Below are 18,251 nucleotides of genomic sequence, written 5' to 3' on the forward strand. Positions count from 1 at the left end.
AAACAAAATAAAATAAACAACAAAAAACTCCACAATACAGTATAACAAATGTTATAATAGATGTTTGTACTAAAAGAATTAAAGTAAGGATACCTAAAATGGTCTATAAGGAGTATAAGGAAAAGAATGACTAACCCTACCAGAGCATACCTGGGAAAAGCTTTGTCGAGACGTTAATATTTGAATTGGATATTGAAGGATGAATAAGAATTTTCCAAATAGGAAGAAGAAGTGTGTAAGAGCATTTTATGTTCAGGAAATGTTGAATACTAGCATGATGGTAGAGTACAGATTGAAGGGGAACGAGTGACTTAACATGAAATTGCAAAATTCAATTGCCAGATTGTGAAAAGCCTTGTACAGTAACTCCCCAGGTTAAGAACATCCAACTTACGGACAACTTGTACTTAAGAACGGACTGCCATAAAGCCTATTAAATTAAAAATTTGAGTTAAATACGATGATTCATAATAATGAACACATACACTACTTTGTGATGCTCATGAAAACATTTCAAGGTTTGGAAATGTTTCTTAAGTGTTTTATATGCATAGACAGGTAAAATATATACTATATACTAAAACAGATATTTGACTACCTGACACTCAGTAAGAACCATGTGTACCTATTCTGACTTACCTACAAATTCGACTTAAACACCGATTTAGGAATGGATCTCGTTTGTAATCCAGGGACTGCCTGTATGTCAAAGTAAGAGGTAATAGAGAACAATTGAAAGGTTTAAAGTAGGTGGCAGGATCAAATACGTTGTTTGTGAACTATCTGTGAGGAGAATAATACGTAAAAGGAGGAGAGAATAGGATGTAGGAGCCACTAGTTGAATAGGTCATAACATTAGTACAAACTTACTTTGTATTTAACTACACTATGCTGGTTATTTTTTGTTTAATCATCACAAGTATTGTGTGGGGTCGGTATCTTCACATTTTATAGGTCGGAAAACTTAGGCTAGGAGACACTGAGTAATTAGCCCAATATAGTTAATAAGTGTTCAAGTTTGTATTTGAAACTGGGACTGTTTGTGGGCCCAAACTAAGGCAGTTGCATGGAGAATAGGGAGAAAAGGATGGCTCTGAGAGATGTTTCATAGATAGAAACAATAGGACTTGATAAGCAGTTCAATATGGTGGAAGGAGGGAAAGGAAGGAGTTGATGATTCTTTATTTCATTCACTCCAATATTCATCCATTCCGTATTTATTGAGCAACCACTTTGTTGGGCACTGTGCTTGGTCTGAGTACACGGTGTCGAGAAAGTAAGGAATAGTCCCTGTCCACATGGAGCTAGACATTTCTAGAGGGGGTAACTGGGCTGAGATTGATGCCATCAATTGAGATAAGAAATGGAGGATTAGAAGTAGATTTTAGGGTAGGAGGAAGATTATCTTGAGTTTGAGTTTTCTGTGGTAAAAATGAGGAAAGATGTCTATTAAGAGTTGAAAATTAGGGACTGAAATTTAGAAGATTTTAGCTACAGATATACAGTTGCGAAGTATCAGTGTATAGTCAGCATTGGTATGAAAATTAATGAGTTTATCAAGGTGGTATGTAAAATTAAAGAAGAAAGTCAATGTCATAGCCCGGGAAACATCAACATTTAAGGAGGCAAGCAAAGGCCAGTGAGAGGAATAACCAAGAAAGAGTCATTTTTTTCAGAAGCCAAGGAAAAAGAGAGTGTCAAGGAGAGAAAACTCTAGTGACAAATACCTCAGAAAGGTCAAAGAAAAGAGGAACTGAAATGTGTGAATTGGATTTGACAATTAGCTGTTAATAGGTAACCTGTTTGAGGATAGTATCAATATGGTAAGAACAATACAGGCAGTCCCTGGATTACCATCTGAACTCCTACTTGCCCTTTATGTAAATTTGCCCTCACTTTGAAACAATTGAACCAACTTTTTTTTTTACTTGCAGCAAATTCTTAGTCACAATCACCTTCACTTGCTGCAAGTGCAGCTTTTAAATCATTGAAAAGGCTTCCAGCCTTTTCTGGCACTAAAAAAAAATAAAAAAGAGTAAGGCTAAATAAGAACCGTATGCACCTGTTCCAACTTACCTACAAATTCATCTTAAAGACTTAAGGACACAAGAAGGGATCTCAGTTGTAACCTGAGGACAGCCTGTATCCAATAAAACTTCAAACTTTTCTTAATCTTCTGTAATGCCTAGAGATGTGCTGTGCACATGATAGGTATTCAACACGTATTTGTCCAATTAATGAATTACACAACCATTCTATTTGTGTTAGCTCTATTAAAGATTGAAATGAATTGTGCCTAAGCTGTTCATCTTCTGGCCTTGATATATAAACATTGCTGAATGAGTGAACTAGAAATATCAATTTCCTTCAAAAATAACAGATAGGAACATATTCGCTTAGGAAAATCAACTATTTTTTACATGGGTGGAAAAATGCATTTGTGATTAAAAACCATTCACATTTACTTGTAATTCAGAAATAAAACCCTCATTTGTACAGCATTTACAAATTTTCCTATCACTTTGATGTACATAAAATACAACTCATACAGGATAATCTTGTAAAGTATATATTATAATCCTATTTTACTGATGAAGATACAAAGTCTGGGAGAAATTAAACCATTTGTGAAAAGTCTTCAGCCAGTAAATGCCAAAACCTAGAGCTCAAACATTAAGTACTCAAGCATAAGCCAAACATTAAGTACTCAAGCATAGAGGTCTGTTTATTACACCACATCTCTTTCCCTTCCTTTATAATCCAATGTCTATATTTAATTTTGTTTTAGGCTATTATGTTTATCTCTAATGCAATTCTATATTAAATATAAATGCTTGATTACATATCTTTGTCGAATTGATTTATGTTATAGAACCTCAGGGAGATTTGCACCCATTATTTTGATTAGGTGGCCTGTATTCCATATTCAGCATTGGCAATGGATTAAAAAATATTAAATACGAGTGTTTAAATCTATCAATAAGTAAATTTAATTTTTCACAGCACCTGAAAATTTGGAATTTTCAATTAGTTGGAAGAACAAAACAGATCACAAGAGCAGCAAACAACTTAATCAAAAAGAGCAAGAATGATATTAGTTGCACATGCACACAAAGTATACCACAGGCTGTAATTCAAGTGATCACGTTTTTTAGTCCTTCTAACATTTTAGAAGACAAACAGACATGCCCATAATTCCTTGAGAGAGTAATGCATGTTATGTGTGTGCATCAAGGAGAAACTACGCCTGTCAATACAATGATGAAAAAGAGAATCTAGAAACAAAGGACAATGACTATCTTGGGATAAGATAAAAGGTCTATTCAGGGGTGTAAATCAATTGGTACCTTCAAATTACGTGAAGAAGGAGTAGAAGATTCATTTTCCATTCATGAGTGATAGGAAATCTAAAAGATGTATTTATTTTAGGCCCACTTCTCAATTCCTGCAGGAAACAAACTTGGTTCATATTTCTTGAAAAATTTTGAGAATGTTCACTTTTAAATTGCCGTACCCTAGGCACAAAAATATACATTATAATGAGTAGGCCAAGTGTAGCTGTGCCAGAGTAAAGGCTGACTTTGCTCATTGGCATTGGGTATGGAGACATTGTAGAACGCATCTCTTCTACCTAGTCTGCTCTATATTTATTCCCAACTCTTACCAAATAAAATCAGTCACAGTCCTAGACTTATCGTGGAAATGTTACACTAAAGGAAGGTATGTTTGAAAGACAAGGAAACTTAAATTTAATACCATGTCAATATTTCCATTCCTTCTAAATTTAGAATGGAATATTGGACTTTAAAGTGAACATAATGATTATTAAGCTAGAAAATAATTTCTTTTAAACAAATGTGTAGACCATTAGCATTTATATTAAAGACTACATTGCATATACATAAAAAAAAAAATACTTCCAAAAAACCCTGTTGCCATTGAGTCGATTCTGACTCATAGTGACCCTATAGGACAGAGCAGACTGCTTCGTACGGTTTCCAAGGAGCAGCTCATGGATTCGAGCTCTTAACCACTGTGCCACCAAGGCTCCAACATACACTTCAGTATATATTATATATAGAAATATATAACTTATTTGTTTTAAAAATTACGTTTATAAGTTTATCAAACGTAATATCACAAAAGAGAATATCAATTGTCAGTGTAACAAAATGATAGAAAGGAAGTGTTTTGCCACTTTACATCGTCCATCTGACAGTTTGTTGTACATACCGTGGTGGCTAGAGTGTTGCTATGATCCTGGAAGCTATGCCACCAGTATTTCAGATATCATCATGGTCCCCACGGTGGACAGGTTTCAGCAGGGCATCCAGACTAAGGCCAGACTAGGAAGAAAGACCTGTTGATCTACTTCTAAAAATTAGCCAGTGAAAACCCTATGAATCACAACAGAATATTGTCTGATATAGTGCTAGAAGATGAGAGCCCTAGGGTGGAAGACACTCAAAATACACAATGGACTGGAGCATACCAACAGTCATGAAGATGACAAAGGATCGAGCAACATTTTGTTCTGTTGTGCAAGGGGTTGCCATTAATCGGTAGTGAACTGACCACAACTAACAACAACAACATAGACATTGTGGCTCTGTCTTCACCAAAATATCTGATCACTGTGAAGAGACAAACTGGATCACTACACTTAGTTATTAAGCATTACATTATCTAGGATTTCTCACAGCCAAATAGTGTTAGCCGCGTAGCAATATAGATAATTGTTTGATAATTTACTATTACGCTACAAAAAACACTTCCTGAATCTAGCCAGATGTAGGTTCCGACTTGATTCCCTTGTTTATCATATCTTTGTGTTGAAGGAACAGTCTCTCTTAAACCGTCACTGTGAGTCAGAACCGACTCAATGGCACACGACCACACACCTTTCATAAGCTAAGTATAATTAAAAACAGTACAGCTTCAATCTATATGATTGACTTTTCAACCCTGCAGGTGTTAGTTGAAATGTTAAGATTCAACCTAAGCAATTTTGAAACTGAGTAAATTCCCTACCATATTCACAAAATGACATCTATTTACTTGGAATAGGAAACTTTTTAAAATGAATCACTCATTCATTCAGCAAATATCTATTGACTATGTATAATGTGCTAAGTACTATTCTAGATAAATCATGCAAAAATCTCTGACCTGAGGAGCTTGTATTCCAGTGGGGAAAGATATAAAGTAAGCAAAATAAATCAAATATGTGGAATATTAGATGGTGATACATGCTATGAAGAAAAATAGAGCAGAGAAGGGGGATAAAGAGTACCAGTTGACAATTTTAAATTGCTTTCTCAGGGAAGCCCTGCCTGTAAAGATGACATTTAGTCAAATCTTGAAGGAGATAAGGGAGCTAATCATGTGCAACGAAAACAGACATCTCTAAAGTAAGTAGGCAAGAGGCCCATGTAGCAGGAATGACCTTAGAAAAAGTGGGAGATTAGCAGGATATGAGGTCAGACGTAGCAGGTGGTCCAGATAATGCAGAGCCTGGTAGGGCATTCCAAGAATTAAGGCCTATACTCTGAAATCAGCAAGAGTTTACATGGTTTTGAGAAAAGAAATGACATTAACTTGTCAATATTATCTTATTAATTAATAAAGTTGCCTCCCTGCCTCTGCCTTTACCCACTTGCAATATTTTCAACACAACAGACAAGATTAATCCTTTTAAAAGGACTTTTAAAGGATTTCCAAAGGATTACTCTATCTGCTTTATTGAAAATAGACTGTAGGTGGGCAAAGGCAGAGGCAGAGAGACCACTTAGGAAGTTATTGCAATAATCCAGGTGAGAGAAGATGATAGATCAAACTGGGGTTTGTAGCAGTGGAGGTGGTGAGATGTAGTAAGATGTGAATATTTTTTGATGATAGAGCTAATGAGATTTGTTGGTGAATTAAATGTGAGCGTGAGAGAAAAGGAAGTCAAGGATAACTCTAAAGTTCTTGCTCTGAACACACTGGAAAAATGAAATTTCATTTAACTGGAATAAGGAAGAATTTCAGTGGATCAAGTTTCAGGAGGGAGGGATAAGGGATTTAGTTTTGAACCAGTTAAATTTGAGTTTTGTAATTAGAAATTCAAGTGAGACTTTTAATAGGTTATTGTATATATAAGTATGGAAGAGGTCCAGGCTCAGAAATAAATTTGGGATTTGTCACATATTGTCGGTATTTAAGGTAATGGTACCAAATCAAATTATCTAGGAAATGAGTGTCGATAGAAAAGACGAGAGGCCCAAGGGCTGATCCCTGCGGTATCAAGAAGATGAGGGTGTGTAAGCAAAGAAGACTGAGAAAAAGGCGCCAATCTGGTAGTAGGAAAATCAAGTCCTGGAAATCAAGTGAAAAAAGTGTTTCATGGAGAAAGACATAATCAACTATGTAAAATGCTGCTGACGGACCAAATAAGAGGAATCGAAAAAGTGATCATTGATTATAGAGTTCCATTAATAACTAACAAGAGTAGTTCAGTAGTGTGGAAATGGGGAAATTTTGATTGGAGTGAATTCCAGAGAGAATTGGAGAACGAGAATCTGGGTGAAAGGTATCTGGGAGTTCTTTGTATAACTCTTGCAAGTTCTCTATAATTTGAAATTATTTCAAAATATAACTTTAAAAAAACTGAAAAATAAATTAGAGGAGAAGAATTAAGGAAAATGTAAAGAACTATTTCAAGGAATTTTTCTGTAAGGCGAAGGAAAAGAATTGGACAAAATCTAAATCTGGAGGGAGAGTGACGTTTAGAGGTCATTGTTTTATTTTGCTCATAAGAGATAAGAGAAATAGAAACATGTTTTTTTTTTTTTTTTTTTTGCTGATTTAGGGGAAAAAAAAGAGGGAGACTTGCTGGGAGAAAATCCTTTGATAGCTGAGAGCAGATGGAATCTCCTGCACCAGTGGAGGGCCTGGCCTTCGCTAGGAGCATGGGTATTGCACTTACAGTAACAGGAAAGAATGCAGAGTATATGGACACTAATGCAGATAGCTGGGTGGGTAGGATGGTGGGAACCTGTGGAAGTTCTTCTTTAACTGCTTCAATTTTCTCTGTAAAGTAGGAAGCAAGGCCAACATGTGAGAATTTGGATGCGGGGGATGTGTTGGAGGTTTGAAGAGAGAAGAAAAAGTGTGCAGTAGTCATCTAGGAGAGTGGGAGAATGAGAGGATCAGGGAAATACAGTATGATTATTAAAAAAAAAAAAAGATTATTAGCCAACATTTAATAACCCACTTGAAGTTCATGGTCATGCATTTAAAGTGAGAACACTAAACATTATTGGTTTTTTTTCAGCCATATTCAGCTGCCTGCATGCAGGCATTGTGTACACAAAATGTTGCATCAAGCCATGGTTTTGGTTCTGCTAAGTGAGTAGAAATAATGTTGTTGTCGTGTGCTGTTGAGTTGATTCTTATAACAACCCCGTGTGATAGAGTAGAACTGCCCCATAGGGTTTCCTAGGTTGTAATCTTTTACCAAAGCAGATAGCCAGGCATTTTCTTCTGCTGATCCCTGGGTGGGTTCAAACTGTTGACCTTCCGGTTAGTCAATTCCGACTCACAGCAACCCTATAGGACAGAGTAGAACTGCCCCATAGAGTTTCCAAGGAGTACCTGGTGGATTCGAACTGCCAACTTTTTGGTTAGCAGCTTAACCACTATGCCACCAGGGCTTCCAGAAGTAATGTAGTGGAGAATATATTCCAGATAGTGATTATGGTTACTGGAATTTAAGCTTAGGAAGTTGCAAAGGTTAGTAGGAAAGGTTTGCTCAATTATCTATGCAAGAAGAAATGGTAATTTTTAGTATTTATGTGTAAAGCTTTAATACATAGTGTTATTGTTAAAGAAGCATTCTTTTTAAATGCTGAGAAAACAGGATTAGTAGGAACACCTGGTTCGAAATGTCTTAGTAAATTTTTGAAGACAGCAGGCATATTTTAAGTAGCACACTTGAGTATAAGGTTGGTGGTTGTTACTTTTCAATTTGAAAGCTTTTTAAAATACCATTCCATATCATCGTAAAAAACAACCATTGATTTTATGTTTAGAACTCGCAAATCGACTGTAACTATATTACCTGAGCTTTAAAATTAAATGTGGTTTTAATTTTAAAAAATATTTTCCCTTTTTATCATTGCTAGTTTCAAGCATAGCCATTTCGATGACAGCCATATATTCTGTTGAACAACAGTGAAGGTATTTCTATTTATTTTCCATATTTCTCTATCGCTTTATGAAATCCCTCATTGAATTAAATGATTGTTTTTTTAGTAACAAATTATTTTTTTTTAATTTTAGAAACAATAGTTTCCCAAGTTTTGACAATAGAGAAAAATGGAACATGAAACAAAATCTCAACAAACCTAAAACTTCATTAATTTCAGACACCTCTCCCCCAACTTTTAATGTAACTGCAGAAAGAATCGACTTTCTTTTCTCAGTTTTCTTACTATAATATATGGGAAGTATTAACAAGTAGTAAAGTAAGGCATACTTTATAGTTAACATGAGGTGTAACTCACCGTTAGAAAATAGAGAAGAAACCCCAGTGCCGTCGAGTCAATTCCGACTCATAACGACCCTATAGGAGAAAGTAGAACTGCCCAGCCATAGCACTTAACCACTATGCCACCAGGGTTTCCAAATAGAGAAAATAGAGAGGCATTCTGAAATAGAGAATTGAGGATTAAACTTCATTAAGCCTATTTCTTAATAATCACCTTAATTCTGAATATTTCCTAGATTTTTCAATTGCATATTCACAAATATGTTAATATGCAATTTTTTAGAAAAATAAGGTTCTGTGACCTTCAAATTCAAGAACAAATTAGTGGTGATGGTGCACTCCTGTTCCAACAGCTAGTGGAAAGCGTGAATTGAATCAAATGATGGTTAGAAAGACCAGGATGAGAAATGAGGCAACTGATTTTTTTCCAATTTAACCTAAGCTATAGGTGTTAAAAGAAATGTGTTAATTTTTTAACTAGCCTGTATGATATTCAAGATTACTTCTAACCCATCAGAAACCTCTGTGGCTATTCCTTAGAATAGATTTTGACTTACCGTAGTGATTTTTAAATTTTCCTTTAAAACCCAGCAGTTGTCAGCACCCCGGGAGTCTTATTTAAATTGCCGTTAGACTTCAAAACACAAAATTAGGAAAGATGGTTGGAAGTATTTATTCCATATGTTGTGTTGCTGGGCGCCTAACTATCATAATCTAGGGATAAATCTGATCTGTACTAATTATTTAACTTAATCAGAATTTAGATGATATTATCTTGAAGCACATTTTGTTCAGATGCTGAGTTACTGTTTACATGAATCTGCTAACAATAATTAGCCAGTAAAAAAAAATTATAAAATCATACTATGTATACAGTATATATTACAGATGATCAGTCTGTTAAAAAAATAAATGTTCTGTAACAAAACAAAATGGAATTATTAGACTAGGAGTCACCACTGGGAAATTGAAACATTTTGATTATTTTTAATTCTGAGGTAACAGCTAATCATTTTATTGATTCAGTTTTAAAGTAATCTTAACATTATGCAAACCAGTTGGAAAGCTGGGCTCGTAACTGAAATATAAACACATGCAAATGCCTTTGGAACACCATTGCTTTGGAAACCGAGTCAAATTTTAAACATCATTCTGATATTTCAAGTAAGCCCTTGATGAAATTATAATTTTGACATGAAAGATCTCTTTCCCAGTCATTATAGCCCTGAATTTTTCAGCTGTGTTCCATAAAACATTCTTTCCCTATAAAATAATAATAGATGTTCATTGAAAAGGGTTTCTGTTGTCAAATATGGCTTCAGAAGGTTTCAATGCACAAGAGAATATTAAAATTCCTGAGAATATTAAAGGCTCTGAGAAGCCTTCCAGAAGAGAAATCCATTTATCATTGTTTAATGGCATGTTTTCAGAATTACTTGATTAATGTATCTTTTTTTTTGTACATAATACATATTCTCCTTTAAACCAATACTGTGTAGATATGTACAAGCCATTTGGACAACCATAGGGTTCAAGACTAAAAACAACCAGTCAAATCAGTCAAAAAATTGAAAGAGTTGCTAGCTAAATGTATTAATTATGATTTTGAGCTGATAGTTTGTTCACTACTATGTACAAGGATACTAAAATACTTCTTAGTAAAATTTCATTCTCTAGTAATCCAAAAAAAACCCCACTGCCATCGAGTCGATTCCAACTCATAGCGACCCTATAGGACAGAGTAGAACTGCCCCATAGAGTTTCCAAGGAGCGCCTGGAGGATTTGACAGCTGTAGCACCTAACCACTACACCACCAGGGTTTTCTCTAGTAATATATTAAATTATTTCATTAATTTTTTTAAATTAACTTTTATTAAGCTTCAAGTGAACGTTTACAAATCCAATCAGTCTGTCACATATAAGTTTACATACATCTCACTCCCTACTCCCACTTGCTCTCCCCCTATTGAGTCAGCCCTTTCAGTCTCTCCTTTCATGACAATTTTGCCAGCTTCCCTCTCTCTCTATCCTCCCATCCCCCCTCCAGACAAGAGTTGCCAACACACTCTCAAGTGTCCACCTGATTTAATTAGCTCACTCTTCATCAGCATCTCTCTCCCACCCGCTGACCAGTCCCTTTCATGTCTGATGAGTTGTCTTCGGGGATGGTTCCTGCCCTGTGCCAACAGAAGGTCTGGGGAGCATGGCCGCCGGGATTCCTCTAGTCTCAGTCAGACCATTAAGTATGGTCTTTTTATGAGGATTTGGGGTCTGTATCCCACTGATCTCCTGCCCCCTCAGGGGTTCTCTGTTGTGCTCCCTGTCAGGGCAGTCATCGATTGTGGCCGGGCACCAACTAGTTCTTCTGGTCTCAGGATGATGTATTTCATTAATTTTTATATAATGTCATCTTTTCTTACAATTTCCTTCTTTAAGGAAAAAAATTTCCCCTTACAATTTACAGTAAAAACTATGTTTTCTGGTGTTAACCAATCATAATTTTTCTATATGCCTATCTATCTGTCTACTGATCTATCTATCTGCCTATCTATCTAAGCATTTTGACTGATTTTGTGGTTCAGTGAGTTGCTTTAATATGGCCCTTCTAGCCATGGTCTTGAAACTCCCACAAAATGACTGGGTGGGACTATGCAAATAAGGTGTTTGGGGACCACCAAGGGTTTTGGACAGTTTTGCTAATGCAAATATGGTGCATGTAACCCTTGTAGGGAATTGGTCAGTTTTGCCATCCCACTAGGCTTAAAGGGAACCAATCTCAGAGGTTGGAGTAGGACCTCACTGCCATCAAGAAGAAGAGCCTGGAGCAGAGTGTGTCCTTTAGACCCAGGGTCCCTGTGCTAAGAACCTCCTAGACACAGGAGACAGAGAGAGCTGTAACATTGAAGATGGCGTGAGAAGGCAGTGGTATGGGATGGGCAGGCTAATCTCACCGAACCACAGAGCGAGAGAGCTGAGTGCCTTCAGGCAGGAGGCTTCCTTGCAGAGTGGGGTGCACTTATCACTGGAGCTAAAGGGCCTTGTAATATTTCCCGAGCAAGGCAGAGGCCAGGCTGAGGGCCAAGAGCTGAGAGAGGGGCCTATCTGCGGGTACAGCTGAGAATAAGCTGTCCTGATCGAAGAACTGTCTCCTGAGTTGTTCCTGTTACCTCCAAGTTGATCCTGACCCTTAATTGTAACCTGTTACTTCTCTAATAAATCTCATAATCATGAGTATGGTCGCTGAGTTTTGTGCGGCTATTGCAATGAATTATTGAACCCAGCAGAAAAGTAGAGAGTGCTACGGGAGGGATGACTGGTGTCAGAACTGGTAAAAAGGTTGGAGAGTAGAGGTATGTCTGACCACGTCATAAGAATCAGCTTTGTGCTGATGCTGACATTGATTCTCTCCCCTCCTCCTGAAGTTAGTCAAGGTCCGACGCCATGCCATTTTTCCAGGTATCTTGCCATCATATAAGCCTATAATTTAGTAAACTTCACTGGGGAAGTTACTGATAATAGAGATCGCTAGAGGATTTTTATTTACCTCTACTGCTGTTGATGAAGGGGAAAAATTAAAGATCTTTGCTTCTTAAGGTGTCTGCTGCTGTTTCTTAACTTCAGGTTTGTGGAAGTAGACACCTACAATGACAGTAACATTTAGTTTGTCAGACACTAGACTAACCAATACTTTCATTTCCTAAACATTCTGAGTGCAGGCCTTCTACAGTAGTTAGGCAATTTAGTGTAATGGGTGAAAGACCGAAATCGAATAATTAAAATACATGGGTTGTAACCCTACAATATTGTTTGGTAGCTTTGTGACCTTGGGCAAGTTATTAAAGTCTCCAAACCTTCATCTGTGAAACAGGGGTGGCAACATCTGCCTGACTTACAAGATTGTTGTAATGATCAAATAGGGTACAATAAGTATTTTAAAGTGTAGAAAAATATAGATACAGATATAGATGGTAGAGATATAGCTACATACCAGTATTGAAGTATCTAAACAAATAACTCTTTACCAATCGTTACTGAATCTAAATTTATAGCAATATGTGGAAAATAGTAGCTTGTAGAAAATTAAGTTTGTGTTTACATTTTTTGCATTAACTAAATATGAATGCTTATTTTAAAAAAAAAGTAGCACTTCTTAGCATATTATAATTTGCAATATCTCCCAAAAGCAGGAAATCTGCTTAAAGTTCATGAGAACATGTGAACTTCACCTAGGGTCAGCCACAGGGAAAATTCTGATGTGAGTAAAATTAATTTCAGATGACCTCACTTGCCTCTGGTCTGTATACGCGTAGAGTTTTCATGTTACCATCTCCTGCCCTGTTGCTGTTAGGTGCCGTTGAGTCAGTTCCGACTCATAGCAACCCTATGCACAACAGAATGAAACACTGCCTTGTCCTGAGCCATCCTTACAATTGTTATGCTTGAGCTCATTGTTGCAGCCACTGTGTCAATCCACCTCCTTGAGGGTCTTCCGCTTTTCTGCTGATCCTGTACTCCGCCAAGCATGATGTCCTTCCCCAGGGACTGATCCCTCCTGAGAACATGTCCAAAGTACGCAAGACTCAGTCTCGCCACCCTGGTGGCATAGTGGTTAAGCGCTACAGCTGCTAACCAAAGGGATGGCAGTTTAAATCCACCAGGTGCTCCTTGGAAACTCTATGGGGCAGTTCTACACCGTCCTATAGGGTTGCTCCAGACCCAGTGCCGTCGAGTTGATTCTGACTCATAGCAACCCTGTAGGACAGAGTAGAACTTCCCCATAGAGTTTCCAAGGAGAGCCTGGCAGATTCGAACTGGCGACCCTTTGGTTAGTAGCCATAGCACTTAACCACTACGCCACCAGGGTTTCCATAGGGTTGGTAGGAGTCGGAATCGACTTGACGGCACTGGGTTTGGATTTGGTTTCTCCTGCCCTATAGGAGCCAAATTTGATGAACTCATTCACATTGTTAGGACTTCTCAGCTATTCCTCCTGGTAGTATTTGCCTGTAAATGAATTCTCAAAGGAAATTTTGCTTAAACCTGATTCTCTCTCTTGCCGAAACCCCACCTTCATGTTGCACTTTGACATTTATCCTTCTGGGGTAACTACAAATAGGACACTTCCATGTTATTTTGAAAATAGTGATTCTTTCTCCTGGATCATTAGCTCAAATTAGCTAATAGACCTAGTCATAGTGTTGGTTTGAGTTAGAAGTTATATGGATGGATCTGATTAAGCTCTTTCCATTTCTAATTCTGAAAATTTGGTGTTGAATAATTTGCATATTTCTACTGAATTATCGATTTCTTTTTCAGTTCTTAATATTGTAAATTTAAAGCTATTTTTTATTTGTCAGGTTCCAATTCTGACTTGTCAAAATATCAAGTCATGCCTTCTTTTTATGGATACAGTCTATATTATTGATAATGATGACATTCCATCTGTCTCCTATGTATGGTGGAAAAAAAAATTTTTTTTTTTTGGAAGAGGCCTTTATTTATAAGTCTCAGGTGAGACATGGGTTATTAACACCATTATTACATGGGATGGCTTCCAGACCTAGATCAGACCATTTTAGTGCATCAAATCCATGTCAATATCATTGATATTTTTGAAATCCATTTTAACATTTTTTGTTCACATATTGTCTTAACTGAGTGTTTTCAACTTAACCCCTCAGTTTGGGGACACCTGGATATATATAGGCTTATCCAATTTTACCAGATTATTAGCAACTTCATTTTTGAACTGAATGTATACATACTACCGTGCTTACATACCACCACCGCCATTCCCTAACTCATGTACCTGCACACTTTGGTGTGAGCCAAGTAAGAGATTTAAAGTGATTGATTAACTTTTTAACAGGCTTGTTTGATGACTATACACAGACAGTAATCTTTAATGGCACTATATTGAATATCTATTGCACCCACTTCCATATCAGTTTGTTCTCAATCAGAAGTTAATCATCATTTGTTCTCTAACACTCAAATAGAAGATTTGGGTTCACTCTTCATGAAGCCATGAACAGAATCCAAAGCTATTTTCTAACCACTTTGCTAAGTAAATTTCAAGAAATACATTTTCCCTCTTAAATAAGACAAAGTGTTAAAAGTCTAAAAGCACTCACTATTTCGGGGGAAAAAATGAGAGTACTTGAATAAAATTTAAAAAATCAAACAACTCATCTATGTATTATAAAAAAGAAATTTGAAATATGCCTGGAAGGGATGTCGTTAATATTGCTATTTCACGTCACACAATGTGATTGGAAACCGTTTGCGTATCTATTGTTTATCTAATGCTGCCATCTAGTGAGCACATGAAACTGTGAGAGTACAGTGTCTTCCAGGAATTGCAATGTTTATTAAAATAGGATTTTACACACACACAAAAGAATGTCATTAAATGATATACATATGCATTTTATCCAGAAGATTAAGGGTAAAATAAGAATTCTGAGTCCAAAAGATAAACCACATTTTCATTTTGAGGGAAATACCTTTTATAAAGTTATACTATTTTTTATTCCAGCTGTTTTTATTTGTCTTGAATTCAGTTCCAGCCAATACCTTTTATTTTCTCTAATACAGTATGGCTTGTGTTTTATAAAGGGAGGTTGATTTTGGTGCGGTAATAAATATGAAATTACTTTTCTATATTCCTCTATTAACAATAAGTGAATCACCAAGGCCTAATATTGTATGTTTGAAATATAAGCACTACAATTATATCTTCTGGAGCATGACTTTATGATAGACTTAGCTAATTCTTACTGTAGACTACAGGGAGCACACTGCACTATCTTAACATTTCTAATTTACTGCTGTTCTTAGAATTGTGGCATAATTTTACACTGGCAAAGCAGTTGGCTATATATACTTTAGTTAATTACCTATATAACATATAGGACCAACAACAACTGAAATTCATTGTAACATGCAATTGAACACTGTAATTGTTATTAACATCACCTTCATTTTACTGAGTGCCTTAAAGTTGGACTTAAATATAATTCAGGTACTTCTAGTTGGCTAATGTATCACTAGTTGAGCTATATAGCATTAAGCACTGAAAAAATCATGGACAATTACAGCAAGACTGTTCTGGGTTTGAATCCCAGATCAACAAGTCGCAAAACTCCCCTAAGCTAAATGCACCTGAAATTCATTGTACGCAAAACTAAGGCAGGCAATTCAAAAGTTTCCCAAATAATTGAACCAGAGCACCCTGGCATACATAACAGCATTTTTACCTGGTTCATTAAATTCATTAAAAAATTGGTTCAGTTCTCCAGTGCCATATTGCCCATCTGCATTCACTATAGCTATTATACGTTAAAACACCTAGTAAAGTCTATGGAACATAACATAGGCACTCGATAAATGCCAACCCTCTTTAATATTATATTTAAAGAAGTTTAACTATATAAAGCCTAAGACATCAGAGCATTAAAAAAAAAAAAACACATTACAACTGCTATGAACTGCAAGTCACTGTACCAGGTATTCTGGTACATTTTTAACAATCAGTCTAGGGTGGGGCGGGGGGGCATTTAGTAGTATTTCAGGATTTCAAGCTACCAACATGATGTCAACTGGCTTGCAAAGTTCCAGAACATTTAACAGTTGGTCTTTTCAAGTTAGTACAAACCAGCTCCAACACAACACTAATTTGAGTCTTGTGTCTTAGCCGTTCTATCAGATATTTCCACCTGGGTATCATTCTGTCATTCATTCCTTCGTTGGCATTATATGTTGTTCTGAGTCTCAGGATCAAAATGCTTTATTTGTTGGACTGGCTGTGCTGAATAGGCATGGAGCATCAATTCTTCCATCCTTTTAAATCAACAGAGATTGAAAAACTAAAAACTATGTTTTACAGACTACCTTGCTGCTAGAGTTCAGGATGCTATTATGTTTGGCTCATCACATGGACTTGCATGAGACTGCTAAGTAAAAACATTTTGTTTTTCTAGAGTCGCATTAGCAGGTGCCCTGTATTGCTTACCAGCTCTGTGGTTGTCCAGAGACAGGTGAGGCCTGGGCTTCCGTTGTCCTGGTGTGAACTGTAGCAGGCAGAAAGCGGTTTCAGAGCCCACGGCAGTTGCAGTGGCTTCCTGACTTTGCAGGCTTTCCTCCTGTGGTTGTGTCCTAGTCGTGGCAGCTTCCTGATTGTGGTGCTGTCAATGTGGTTTTGGAGCTCCTTGACTATAACGGCAACTTTTAAATTTGGCAGGCAGTTTTCTGACTCTAGAAGCTCCCTATTTAGCTGGTCGTTCTAACCAGAAAAATCTCAACTTCCCTTGAAAATGATGTACTTATGCTTATCTTTATTCTTTTGCTTACCTTTCTTAATCCAATATTTTCCTTCAGTTACTGATCTATTTCTCTATTGCCCTTTACAACTAGAATTTTTATAATATACATGCATGCTGTCTCTACTTCCTCACGTCCCGTTAAAAAACCACCAAACCCATTGCTGTGGAGTCAATTCTGACTCATAGCGACCCTATAGGACAGAGTAGAACAGCCCCGTAGGGTTTCCAAGGAGTATCTGGTGGATTCAAACTACCAACCTTTGGGTTAGCAGCCGTAGCCCTTAACCACTACACCACCAGGGTTGCCTCACATCCCATATGCGTTCTTTAATTCACTCTAATCAGCCTTCTCCTCTGACTACTATACCAAAATTTCTCTTCATAAGGTCATTGATGATCTTTGTGTTGTCAAATCTAAAGGATGCTTTCCAGACCTCATTCCAGGAAAATATGGTCTAAAGATTAAGCCAAGAGTGTGACTGTAAAATCCTGTTATGACCTCGTAAAGATCTAAGGTAGACCTTCAGAGAATAGTTCGGGCAGACAAAAGTCCCCCTACAGAGTTTATAGGCATGCCTCTTATACCTTCTAAAAAAATTAAGGTGTCCAGTAAGCTTTAGAGTATGTCCTGCAGCCATCTCAATTGAAGCCCAAGATAGAGAAGGCCCTATCTTGAAAAGATTTATGAGTGTGGCTTTTGTTTAAGGAAGTGAACCCCAATAAGATTAATAGTAGACTCACACATTTTTTAAAAGAATTCTATTCACAAAACAATGCCAACTTTGGCTGAAATGAACAGAGTAGCAAATGTAAAGAAGCCTTTTGATCCCAAACTTCTACTGGGATGGGAAGAAGACTGAGAAAACTACTCAGCTACAACTTATGGTACTTTTCATGGATAAGAAAGGATGATTCAGACGGCATACCCAGAAACCCAGAGAAACATAGAGACTTATTCCTGGTCAGGAACAGGAATGAATCTTAATCAAAGAACTTCCAACATCTGACTGGCTTGACTTCAGAATTTCTTTGGACATCGTGCCTCCAATTTCCCACTTTGTGAACAGGATTGTCTATAACTGTTATATCTGTCCTACCATTGCATACTGAATATGTGAGGTACAGAAAACTTGTCTCTTTCTTTCCAAGTCTTCAGATGGAGAGGGACCGTACTCAAGGAGCTGTACTTAAGAAACTATACCTAAGGAGCCTCATCTGCAGCAAGACCTGAATTAGATTATGAGATTCCGGGCTTCCAGTTCATTCTGTAATAAGATGAGTCTTTTATGTTCTTTGAGAGGGTTTGAGTATATATTTTGAGTATATTTAAATAATTTGTTGCCAGAAGAAGGTGCACTCTGGTAGTTTTAAATTACGTCAACAGATTATTTGATAC

This window comes from Elephas maximus, chromosome X (genome assembly GCF_024166365.1).
Source record: "Elephas maximus indicus isolate mEleMax1 chromosome X, mEleMax1 primary haplotype, whole genome shotgun sequence".
Lineage (NCBI taxonomy): Eukaryota > Metazoa > Chordata > Mammalia > Proboscidea > Elephantidae > Elephas > Elephas maximus.